This window comes from Lissotriton helveticus, chromosome 1_1, assembly GCF_964261635.1.
Source record: "Lissotriton helveticus chromosome 1_1, aLisHel1.1, whole genome shotgun sequence".
NCBI classification, from domain to species: Eukaryota; Metazoa; Chordata; class Amphibia; order Caudata; family Salamandridae; genus Lissotriton; species Lissotriton helveticus.
In genome coordinates, this window is record NC_136057.1 from 1,143,098,218 (window position 1) to 1,143,111,457 (window position 13,240).

Here is a 13,240-nt window from a genome sequence, read left to right on the forward strand (position 1 = left end):
TATAGAGATAGTGTAATGGTTTCATTTGCATATTGATGAGCCCCTTGCGCAATTTCCGACATTATTGCTGGTATAGAGATAGTGTAATGGTTTAATTGGCATATTGACGAGCCCCTTGCGCAATGTTTGACATTAATGCTGGTCTAGAGATAGTGTAATGGTTTCATTGGCATATTTACGAGCCCCTTGCGCAATGTTTGACATTAATGCTGGTATAGAGATAGTGTAATGGTTTCATTGGCATATTTACAAGCCCCATGTGCAATGTATGTGTGACTCTGTCTAAGATCACAGTGATGGGTGAATCAAGCTTCAGTCACAGTGTGATCTTAGGCACATAATCAGAATGCTACATATAATGTACCATGTCTGTCTCTGCCAACAGTATGTGTGACTCTGCCTAGGATCAGAGTGATGGGTGAATCAAGCTTCAGTCACAGTGTGATCTTAGGCACATGATCAGAATGTTACATATAATGTGCCATGTCTTTCTCTGCCAACAGTATGTGTTACTCTGCCTAAGATCAGAGTGAATGGTGAGTCAAGCTTCATTCACAGTGTGATCTTAGGCACATGATCAGAATGTTACATATAATGTACCATGTCTGTCTCTGCCAAAAGTATGTGTGACTCTGCCTAAGATCAGAGTGATGGGTGAATCAAGCTTCAGTCACAGAGTGATCTTAGGCACATGATCAGAATGTTACATATAATGCACCATGTTTGTCTCTGCTAACAGTATGTGTGACTCTGCCTAAGATCAGAGTGATGGGTGAATCAAGCTTCAGTCACAGTGTGATATTAGGCACATGATCATAATGTTAGATATAACGTACCATGTCTGTCTCTGCCAACAGTATGTGTGACTCTGCCTAAGTTCACAGTGATGGGTGAATCAAGCTTAAGTCACAGTGTGATCTTTGGCACATGATCAGAATGTTAGATATAATGTACCATGTCTGTCTCTCCCAACAGTATGTGTGACTCTGCCTAAGATCACAGTGATGGGTGAATCAAGCTTCAGTCACAGTGTGATCTTAGGCACATGATCAGAATGTTACATATAATGCACCATGTCTGTCTCTGCTAACAGTATGTGTGACTCTGCCTAAGATCAGAGTGATGGGTGAATCAAGCTTCAGTCACAGTGTGATATTAGGCACATGATCATAATGTTAGATATAACGTACCATGTCTGTCTCTGCCAACAGTATGTGTGACTCTGCCTAAGTTCACAGTGATGGGTGAATCAAGCTTAAGTCACAGTGTGATCTTTGGCACATGATCAGAATGTTAGATATAATGTACCATGTCTGTCTCTCCCAACAGTATGTGTGACTCTGCCTAAGATCACAGTGATGGGTGAATCAAGCTTCAGTCACAGTGTGATCTTAGGCACATTATCAGAATGTTAGATATAATGTACCATGTCTGTCTCTGCCAACAGCATGTGAGACTCTGCCTAAGATCACAGTGATGGGTGAATCAAGCTTCAGTCACAGTGTGATCTTAGGCACATGATCAGAATGTTAGATATAATGTACCATGTCTGTCTCTGCCAACAGTATGTGTGACTCTGCCTAAGATCACACTGATGGGTGAATCAAGCTTCAGTCACAGTGTGATCTTAGGCACATGATCAGAATGTTAGATATAATGTACCATGTCTGTCTCTGCCAACAGTATGTGTGACTCTGCCTAAGATTACACTGATGGGTGAATCAAGATTCAGTCACAGTGTGATCTTAGGCACATGATCAGAATGTTAGATATAATGTACCATGTCTGTCTCTGCCAACAGTATGTGTGACTCTGCCTAAGATCACACTGATGGGTGAATCAAGCTTCAGTCACAGTGTGATCTTAGGCACATGATCAGAATGTTAGATATAATGTTCCATGTTTGTCTCTGCCAACAGTATGTGTCACTCTGCCTAATATCACAGTGATGGGTGAATCAATCTTCAGTCACAGTGTGATCTTAGGCACATGATCAGAATGTTAGACATAATGTACCATGTCTGTCTCTGCAAACAGTTTGTGTGTGTCTGCTCATTTAATTTCACTGTCTCTACAGACCAAAAACAGGCCGCCTATATATGAGCAACACATAACATTAATTTCTCATTACATGTAACATCCTGCTAATCTGCCTAAGATCACACTGTGAGTGAAGCTTAATTCCCCCATCAGTGTGATCTTAATTAGTAAATCGTTTTTAACACAAAGCAAAGCAGATGTAATGTAAATCAGCCTTTTGTTGTATACTAGTGTTTATATTGTTTATTTATTGTAATTGCTATGTAATATGTTTGTAGTGGTCTATAATATGTTATTTTTTGTTTACCACAGATTATAATCATCTATACAAACAAAGAAAAAAATGCCTTCGAAACAAAGACGTGAAAAAGTTTATAAAAGAAAATTAAGGTCTAAGGAAAAAGAAAATCAAGAACCAACCAAAATAAAATCTTCAGAGAAAAAAAAAATACTCCTGGTAAGCAAACTAAAAATTTTCTCAGGAACTTATTGAAATGTCAAGAAAAAAAACTTTTTTTGCAAACAAGAATGAAACACTTGTAATTAGACAGAAGACAGGATGTCCTTCTAAAAATGTTAGACCTGTAAAAGGAGATGATATTTTGTATAACAAAAGAAGGAGCAACCAATTTACTGAAATTCATAGACGAATGTTTTACAACAGAATAGTATCAAATGTATTAATAAATGTAAAGAGGTATCAAAAAAAGACCGCTTTTTACAAGAAAAAAAAACATAGTTAAGATTGTGAATGAAGCATTTAAAGTGAAAAATAAATTGTTTAGTTTAGTTATGAATAGAATTAGTACACTTGATAAGGTAATCAATGTGTTCAAATCAAAATGTAAGTGGAGGAGAGTAATTAATCGAACTAATTTCTGTGATGTTTTTTCTGGAGAATGGAAGCATAGTTCAAGTTGTGAGCCATTTTTTAATGAAGAAAGTTACTTTCAGGATAATGATTTGGTGCATGCAGTTGACACCAGTGGTCGAGCATATGATGTGAAGGACGGTTGTCCGGTTGAAAAAGAAGAGATAGTGCCTAGAAATACAGAAGAGGTGTTAGCTGATGAAGTTTTAGGGAGATGTCCTAAGGCTCCAGTGTATACATGGAATTGTAGTAGTATTTGTAGTGTCCGACAGGAATCAATTGATTTGTTTCGCACTTTCTTACGGACATATACTAAGAAAAGTGTGAAACAAAAAATTTAAATTTTACAAGAGTTAGATCCTTGTAGAGTGAGAGAAAAAACAGGTTTGCAAGGGCATTCACTGGCTTGTCTTTCAAGAAAAGTATGTCAGAGTGTTTTTCACCATTTTAGGATGTTAACAGTGCATCATAATAAAGTGATGAAATTAGTAAGAAGGTTGTATTATGCAAAAAGTCCAGCACGTACACTAAAACAGTTAAACAGTGCTCTTTTGCATGGAACTGAATTAGATGTCAAAAACATTTGTGATGAAATTGAGTTTTGTTACTTTGGTGAAAAAGAGGTCAGTGCAGAAATTGATACAGTAATAGAAGGTAATGTAGAAGAGAATGTAGAGATTTTAAGTACAGAAAAATTTGAAATTGAAATTACAAAGTTTAAGGTCAATTCAAGTGAAAGGCCTAATTTTTCTTGTGTTTGTTGTCGACGAACTCATTTTAAGCATCAGACTAGATTAGTTGATTTATATGTAAAAAGCGAAAAGATACATAATATTGAGTGGAAGGATTTTGCAACTTATTTGTTGGTTGAAAATTGTTTTGATTTGGGCTCTGATCAACGTATTTGTAAATATTGCTATAATAAATTAAATGAAAAGAGAATGCCTGCTAGAGCTGTTCATAATAATCTGGAGTTGGTAGACATTCCTTCTGAATTGATGGATTTAAATACCTATGAGTCTATTCTGATTCAATGTGTGCATCCTTTTCAGGTTATTGTTCGCATGGAGCCTAAGACAGGGAAATTGCCTCCTTCAGATTTACAGAGAGGATTAAAGGGAAGAGTTGTTTATTTGCCTCTAGATTTTAAGAAAAATATTGATACAATTGGTGTCAAAAAAGTAGAAGAGGAACCTCTGGTTATTCTAGTTAATGGTTTTCCGACAAAAAGTAAGAAAATCTGGCAAGAATTAGTGGATGTTAGGAAAGTCAAGAAGGCAACGTTGTATTTGGTAAAAAATAATCAGTACTATAGAAATGTGTATGTGGGAGAAGAAGAAACAACTGTAGAAGAGGACACTGATGTCTCTGCTGGGCAAATAGAAAAAGTTCATGTCTGTAAAAGTGAAGAAATTTATGAACATTATAGTGTTCATCCATTGCATTCCAAAGAAGTAATGGGGAATGCTATTGACTTATTTCAGATGAAAAAAGCCGAAGGAAGTCCCATTAGTGTATGGGAAGAAAGTTTGGAAGCTCGTTGTTTTCCACAGTTATTTCCAACAGGTGAAGGTGGACGATATGACGACCGACCTGTTCAAATTCCTGCATCTGAATACCGGACTTCAAGATTATATGCAGAAGATCCAAGGTTTCGTCAATGCATTCCATATTTGTTCCATCTACTGTTTGAGAGTAACTTGTCTGGACTTTCCTATGCAGTAAACCATATACTGAAAAGTGGAACACATCTATAAAATGTTTCAGCAAGGGATTTTATGGTTAAAGTGAAACTGCAAGACAGTGTTTTGGAATCTCAGCTAATTAATCTCATGGCATGTCAGCGTCGTACTAACGAGTATTGGTACCGTCGTCATGGGGAATTGAAATGTATGCTAAGAAACTTAGGAACTCCTACATGGTTCCTCACTCTTAGCTGTGCTGAGTATGCTTGGGAAGACTTATTTGAATTTCTACGAGAGGCAAATAAAAACAATGAAAATATTGAATACAAGACACCTGGAGAACTGTGCTCTTTGGATCCAGTTAATCTATGCAGGTATTTCAATCATAGGTTTGAAGTTATGGTGTCTTTTATTACAAACAAAAAAAATCCTCCGCTTGGAGAGGTGTTGGATTTCTTTTGGAGAAAGGAGTATCAAGCAAGATGTGCTCCTCATATACATATGCTGCTATGGATAAAAGATGCACCAACATTTGGAACAGATTCAGATGAGAAAGTGAGGAGTTTCTATGAGCAGTATTCTACATGTGCTGTTCCGAAAAGTACAGAAGAAAACAATTTAAGACATCAAGTTTTACGCCTTCAAAGCCATCGTTGTGGGAAATACTTTTGTCGAAAATACAAATCCAAAGACAAGTTCTACACGAAATGTCGTTTTGCATTTCCACGTCCAGTAACATCGAAAGGAAGAGTCAACAATTTTATGTCTTCTCTGCGACATACTGTGACAAGAAAATCACCCACAAATACATACAACCTAAGAAGAAATGAGGAATCCAAATTCATAAATGACTACAACCCAGTCATTTTGTCCATGTGGAATGCTAACATGGATATTCAATATGAAGCTGACAACTCTATTGCTGTGGCTCGATATGTGACGTTTTACATCACAAAATCAGAAAAGACGGAACTGAAGGAAATGTGGGAGGAAATTTCACATGAAAAGAGTCTAAGCAAGAAATTATACAGTTACAGTCTGAAGATGTTGTAGCATCGAGAAATTGGAGCATATGAATGTTCTGATCGGTTGTCATCAGCAAGTCTATATGCCAAATCTAGTACCATCATTTGGGTGAGTCTAGGTCTTGCTGCAACACGAAACCGAGTTTTGAAATCTGTACAAGAAATTGAGTATTTGGAGGAGAAAGAACCAGACAGTACAGATATTTTGAAGACAAACATGTTGGATACATACTATCCAAAAAGAAGTACTCACATTGAGAATGTTTGTCTCTATGAAGTTCTGCAAAGCTAGATTTTTAAAAATAACGTCACAGAAGACATCAATAAAGGTGTATATGCTGTAATTGGTTGTGAAGGCTTTCAAGTGAAACAAAGAAAAGGCCATTTGATTAATCATCGAAAATTGAGTTGTGATTCTCCAGACAAAAGAGAATTTTATTACTTAGCTCTTTTGCAACTCTTTAAGCCTTGGCAAACAGAAGAGGAACTACTTGGAGATTTTCTTACTTATGAAGATTCATTCAATGCAACCAAGGATACGATAGAATGTCAAATTATCTCCAAATGTTGAATGAGGAAATACAGCAAGAAGCTACAATTGCAGCAGAGATTGCTAGACACAGTTCTCAAGATAGTCAGAGTTCTGCTTCATTGAGTCAGGATCCACTAGGAGGACCAATTATACAAAATGAAGCTGCTACTGCCATGGATGAAGTTGAAAGAGCCATGGAACAAGCTCAGGATGATGGAGTTGACTTAGAAGATTTGGAAAAAGAACTAAACGTTGAGCAGGGACAAATATATGACGAAGTCACAGAACACATTGAGCATGGTTTATCTCATGAGCAAAAAGAGTGCTCATGTACATCATTTGTACCTGTCCGACTATATGTGAGTGGAGAAGCAGGAACTGGGAAAAGTTTCCTGATTAAAGCGATTGCAACATATTTGCAGAAAACAACGGAGTCATCGCTCTCTTGTGTTGTTACTGCTCCAACTGGGTTGGCAGCACACAACATTAAAGGGATTACTTTACATCACTTATTGATGCTGCCAGTGGAGCATGATAACAAATTACAATACCACAAGCTATCTGGAGAAGCTTGTTCTGAAGTTTCAAGAGTCCCAAAGAAAATGAAACTTCTTATCATTGATGAAGTAAGCATGGTATCAAATGTAATGCTTGCTTTTGTGCATTTAAGAATGCAAGAAATTCTTAAAACAGAGTGTGATGTGTTATTTGGAGGCAAACACATCATTGTTTTTTGAGATTTACTGCAACTAACTCCAGTGAAAGGAAAGCCAGTGTTTAAAATGCTTACGTATGAAGATACCAGGAAGTGCTTAGGAAGCATTGGAAATGTGAATATCTGGTTATATTTTAAATATGCAGAACTGCTTCAAAATATGCGACAGGCAAAGGATGAAGATTATAAAAATATTCTACAAGATGTAAGAATTAGAAAACTAACTGAGCATGGCAAAGAAGCTTTACATGGACGATTAATTTCAAATTTGTTTCCAAATGAAAATTTTCTCCCAAAGAATATTTTTAAGAAAATTCCTGAAAACAAACCTGTCATATGCTTGATGCCAACTCTGCAAGAATGTTCAATCTTCAACAACAAAATGTTAAAGTTAGAAAATCAAGAGATTGTGAAACTGGAAGCTATTGATAAAATTGAACATGAAGGAGCAACTATTATTTTGTCACAAAAGTTGAAATCAAAATTGGATTCTTTAGAGAAGACAATATCTAAAACTGCTGGTATGGAAAAGACTCTGTATGCATCTTTAAATTGTCGTATAATTTTACGACGTAATTTACATGTGGAAAGAGGTTTAGTAAATGGAGCAATGGGTCATGTTGTGGATTTTGTGAATTACCGAAATAGAGATGGAATTGAAATTATAAAAATTAAATTTGACGGTATTGAAGAAGTACAACAAATCAGTCGTTGTTCTGCCCGTTTTTTGCTAGTGAAAGATTTACATGTCCGCAGAAAACAGTTTCCTGTTTCTTTGGCATATGCAGTAACTATTCATAAATCTCAAGGTTTAAGTGTTGATAGTGCTTTGGTGAATATTGGAAATTCAGTGTTAAAGAAGGGTATGGCATATGTTGCTATATCTCGAGTCAGAACTTTATCAGGATTGTACTTGATTGATTTTGATGAGACAAAGATTAATGCATATCTAAATTGTGTAAAAGAATATGTTAGGTTAAGAAGAGAGTATACTCCAAATTTACCTCAACATCCTCTATTTGAAAAGCGTGTGGTAGGCCGAAAAAGAAGAAATGAGAAAAATTGTAGTGAAATTGTAGCAAAAAGAAAAAAGGTAAATGAACCAGTAATTGTAAGCAGAAACGAAATGGATTCAGTTAAAGATGTTGTTGGATTTCAGTTTGAAAATAGTTCTGGTGTCAACTGCTATGCTAATGTAGTGGTTAATGTTCTCCAAACTGTACAAGAACAGATTGCTGAAAATCGTGATCAAATATTTTGTTGTTTATTAAATTCTGTATTAGAGAAATGTAGCAGTGATAGAACAAAAATACAAAGTTTTTCTGAAATTCGAAAGGTTTTAGACATATGTTCTGGTCTAAATCAATTTTCACAGAATATTCAGTAAGATTGTCAGGAATTTCTAATGTATATGCTTGTTGTATTGCAAGATGAAGGTGTAGATGTAGAAAATCTTTTTGGCCTTTCTTATAAATGGCAACATGACTGCTACAATTGCTCCTTTTCAAGAAGTACTACAGTAGACACTGAAAGATTTATATATTTGACTTTACCAGACTGCAAATCAGTGTATTTTAATAATGTAGTTAGAGAAGCAGATCAAAACATGGTCTGTACTCAATGTAAATCTGCAATGCTATCAACTTTATTTTTACAAAGATATGGACAGTATGTTATTTTAATGTTCCAACGATGTAGACCTGATGGAACTAAATTGACAACATTAATTAAAAAATGTGTGACTTCTCAATTATCAATTTCAGGAAGAACCTTTACAACTGCAGCAATTATTTACCATGATGGTCCTTCAACAACATCAGGACATTACACATGTTATTTAAAATGTCAAAAAGGCTGGAAACACTGTAATGATACTCAATTGACTTTCAAACAACGTTTGCCTTCTGACTTACAAAATTCTTACCTAGTGTTCTTACAACCGAAATTTTAGGGAAGGTAATTGGCCTATGAAGATTGCAGCAGTTATTATAACTTAGGTTGCTGTTCAAAATTACTTTCTAAATGAGAGTGATGAAGATAATAAAAAACATGTAGTTGTCTTAGAGATAGTATATGTATATCAAATAGTGTGTGCTGTGAGTATTGTAGAAATTATTTATAAAAAGTAAGCTAGAGGTGGAAATAAAACTCTTGTTTCATAATGTAAAAGATGTTGGAGCTTTTCTTTCAGAAAGTTGGGTAAATGAGAAATTAAGAATACTCTGGACTAATTTCCAAAGAAAAGGACTTTCCATATACTATTTGGCCTCGTGGAAAAGTGGATGGATCAAAAGTGAGTTTAGATATGTTTTTTCAAAATTTTACATTATTTAAGAAAAGATTTTATGGGTTTTTTAAACACAATCATTTTGATTGTGTTTTTTTTTGCACACTGTTATATGATGAGTACTATTGAAGTCACTGTTTTAAGTGAAATTCAATATATTCTGAGAACAGCAAAAATAAACCGAATAACATGTTATTGAAATTATTTTGTATTTTCTATTATTAAATATATATTATTTTCCCATTCTCTTATGCTCACTTACCTATTTCCACCCTCTATCACTCCTCTTAACTCACCTTCACTGGCCCTTTTTCACTCTCCCTCACCTCCCTTCCCTTATTCCACTTTCCTCACTATGGGGGCCATTAGGATGGTGGGCGGGCTTTGCCCGCCCGCCACCCTATCGGGAAACGGGCCCGCCCGCCTCGAGGGCGGGGGTCCCGAAATGTGCATTAGGATGCGCCCGCCACACAGGCGGGCGCATCCTGTATTGTTGCCATTGCGGCGGGCGGAGCAGTAATCTCCGCCCGCCGCCTTGTGAAACGTGCACGTTGTGCATTTCTAAGTGCAACATGACAGGCACCGCGCGGTGCCTGCCATGATGCACTTTGAAATGCGGGGGGTACCATAGGTACCCCCCATGTGCAACCCCCAAGCCAGGGACTCCCAGGGGGCCCGCAACGGGCCCCTGCAGGGAGTCTCCGCATGCCTTTCCGTGGCGGCATTGCCGCCACGGAAATGCATTGGTGTAGGCCCATTGTAATATGGCGGGCGGTGTCGAACAGACACCGCCACCATGTTACTCGTTTTCCGCCCCGGCCGCCAGGCGACCGGGGCGGTAAACATGCGGGCGGTGTTTCTCACCGCCGCGGTCCACCCCGCCATACTAATATGGCGGGGGGGGATTTGGGCTGTGGATGTCGGGCGGATTTCCTCCGCCAGGCTGGCGGTAGCCACCGCCAGCCTGGCGGAGGAAATCCGCCCGACATCCTAATGGACCCCTTATTCTCATTAACCACTCCTCCACTGCCCTTTCCCTCTCTCCCATCCACTACTTTCCAGCTGTCAGTCACTCTACTTCACTCCCCTTCCCCTTGTTTTCTTTCTTTGTTCCCTCAATATTTCCCCTTCTCTCACTCACCTTATTACACTTCACTCACTCCTTGTCTCACTTCCTCTGTCCTCTCACATCCTCACTCCCTTTCCCTCACTCTCTGTCTCTTAGCTTCAGTCTCTCGTTCCTCTTACTCTCTCACTCCTCTTCCATCATCCTTATTACCTAAAACTCACCCACACTCCCTTACTTAACTTTCTTTGCTCTCTTACTCAGTTTCTTTCTGCCAGTCTTTCCTTCACTACCTCTATGTTCTCACTCTTTCACTTCCTTTGTCTCAAGCTCATTTGCTTTTATCCTCTTTTTATTTTCCTTTTTCACCAACCTCACTCTCCTGCACTCACCCTCCCTCACCCTTGTTCCCTTACTTCAGTTCCTTCAGTTATCCTCAATCATCATCTTTAACTACCCTTCTTCTTTCTTTCGTCACATACTCACCTTTTCCCAGTCCCTTTGCTTCACTTTTCTTCCCTTTCTTCCCTTCCTTTGCTCTCTCAGTCATTCTCCTTCCCTTACTCACCTTACTGCCCTTTACTCACTGTTTGTCTTACTCCATCTATTCTCTCCTATTCTCACTTGTCTTCCCTCACTCCCTCTCTGTTACCTTCACTCCCATTGTGTCCTTACTGTCTTGCAAGCCTACATTCACCTTCACTCAAATTCCATGCCTCATTGTCATGAATCCACTGTTATTCACTCCTGCTTCTCTGTCATTCACTCCCCTTTCTGCCTTTAGTTTTCGTAATGCATATTCCTTTAGGATCTTACTCACCTTCCGTTTATTTCTCTCTCTTGCTCTTGTTCACTGTCGATTTGATTTGAAAAAGCTTTATTCGAGTTGTACACTCATAAAAGCACACACATATAAATTACATACATTTCTTAAAAACATCAAACAATCTGTAGTACTTGGTTTTATAATTAAAAATACATGATACACAAACATAAGAAATTATTTCTCAATTGGAGTTAATATAAGCTTTTTCCTACAATGCAGAAACTACATGCATGTTACAGTATAGAAACCTCCGCGTTACGGACCATTCCCGGATTTGTGCAATAAAACTCGTAGCATACATGTTATCCGCTTTTTGAGGTTAAAATTCAGATATATCTTCCAGCTGCTATCTACAAATAAAAATCATACACAGGAAATTGGGAGGATGTAGAATTCAGAAGGTACTGGTAGCTAGAGCCCTCCTCCTTAAGGACCACGCCCACCCCAAATATTTGGCAGTTCCGACTACAATGGACATTTCGGTGGAAGAACAAATAATTCTTAGCCCCTCAACACCACTTAGGACACCGAGATTCCTACACACTGGGGCCAACCAAGATTTCCTTGGATTTGCATAAGCCACACATGAGAATAGAAAATGTGCGATGCTTTCCTTAGGTGCCCCGCACGACGGGCAGCACGCACTGCCTCCAGTCTTCCAACTGGACGTCATACACCTCAAGGGGAGAGAGCCTGCCCTTAACTGGAAAAATAATTTCCTGTCTGTTGGGAGAGTTATAATGTCCCAATACTTTTCTAGGGATGGCTGATGTTTAAATTCCATGAATCTACCCCCCAAGGATTCCGAGGTTACGCTTCTCCAAAGTTTTTGGTCAATGTGATTCCAATATAGTTCTTTTATACTGGTTTTACTGGGGAATACTTCCCCTAAGGGGTTTTCCCACAGTTTGGAGAGCCCAAGCTCAAAAAGTGCATCTCTTAACATTTTGAGCCATGCGATTTTATGAAAAACATCAAGTTTGGCTAATGCTAAGAACCCCTCGGCGTAGTGTCTTATTTCCACGGTTGTCCATAAACGTCTCCAATATAGGATAGGCCTCAATCGAGCACGGTCAGTGAGCAATCTTCTACCTAAGTCTAAACCAAGCGGTATAAGTGGGGTGCTTTGGGGGAGACTAATTATCCCTCTCAAAAACCTGTTCTCAGATCTCTGGAGGGTGGTGAGACTCTCAAAGCCCCAGACTTCAGCCCCATAAAGGGCTGCGCCTAGGGCCTTTGCGTCATAAACCATGAGAACAGGTTTTATGGGCCTGGTTTTAGATTTTATTTGCTCAACCCTGAGTACACCAGAAATCTGCTGGTGTTTCAACACCGCCTTCTCTACGTGTCGTGACCAACCCGGTTTGCTTGATATCTCAACCCCGAGATACGTGAAGACTTCTACCGACTCAAGCTTAATATTGTTCAAAGAAACATTGGGTCTGGAGTGGCACTTTTGCCCAAAGGCCATCAACTTTGTCTTGTTTACATTAACCTCCAGACCCCGTTCCTTGCAAAATGAGTCGAAAATGTTCAATGCTCTCTGGAGGCCCGACGGGGTTTTGGACACGATCAGGGTGTCATCAGCGAACATCAGAATAGGGACTCTGATGCCCGCTAACGAAGGTGCATCGACCATTGCGTCCGAGAACCTATCCACAATGCCGTTAATGAACAGGGAGAACAGCAGGGGTGCCATAGCACATCCCTGCCGGACCCCCCGCTCAACTGGAAAGTTAGCAGTGGATTCCCCATTCCTCCCCCACTGGACCCTTGCGTAGTTACTTTCATGAAGACGCATTATCAACGTGAGCAAGTCAGGTGGGACCCCTAGTTTAAACAAAACCTCCCACAGCGTGCGCCTGGGCACCAGATCAAAGGCGGCCCTGAGATCTACAAATGCTACATAGAGCCTACCTTTGCCCAGGAGTACAGTCCCCCACCGCAACATAGTGAAGCGAAAAATTTGGTCGACCGTACTGATTGCACGTCTGAATCCTGCCTGAAAGGGGGATAACGCATTATTGTCGTCTACCCAGGCCATAAGTTTGTCGACCAGCATCTTCCCTACCACTTTTTGCATAGTGGCCAACAAACTTATTGGTCTATAATTTGCTGGTAGTGACCGATCGCCTTTCTTAAAGATCGGTATTATTATTGCCCCCTTCCAAGTATTTGGGATTTTAGCCCCCT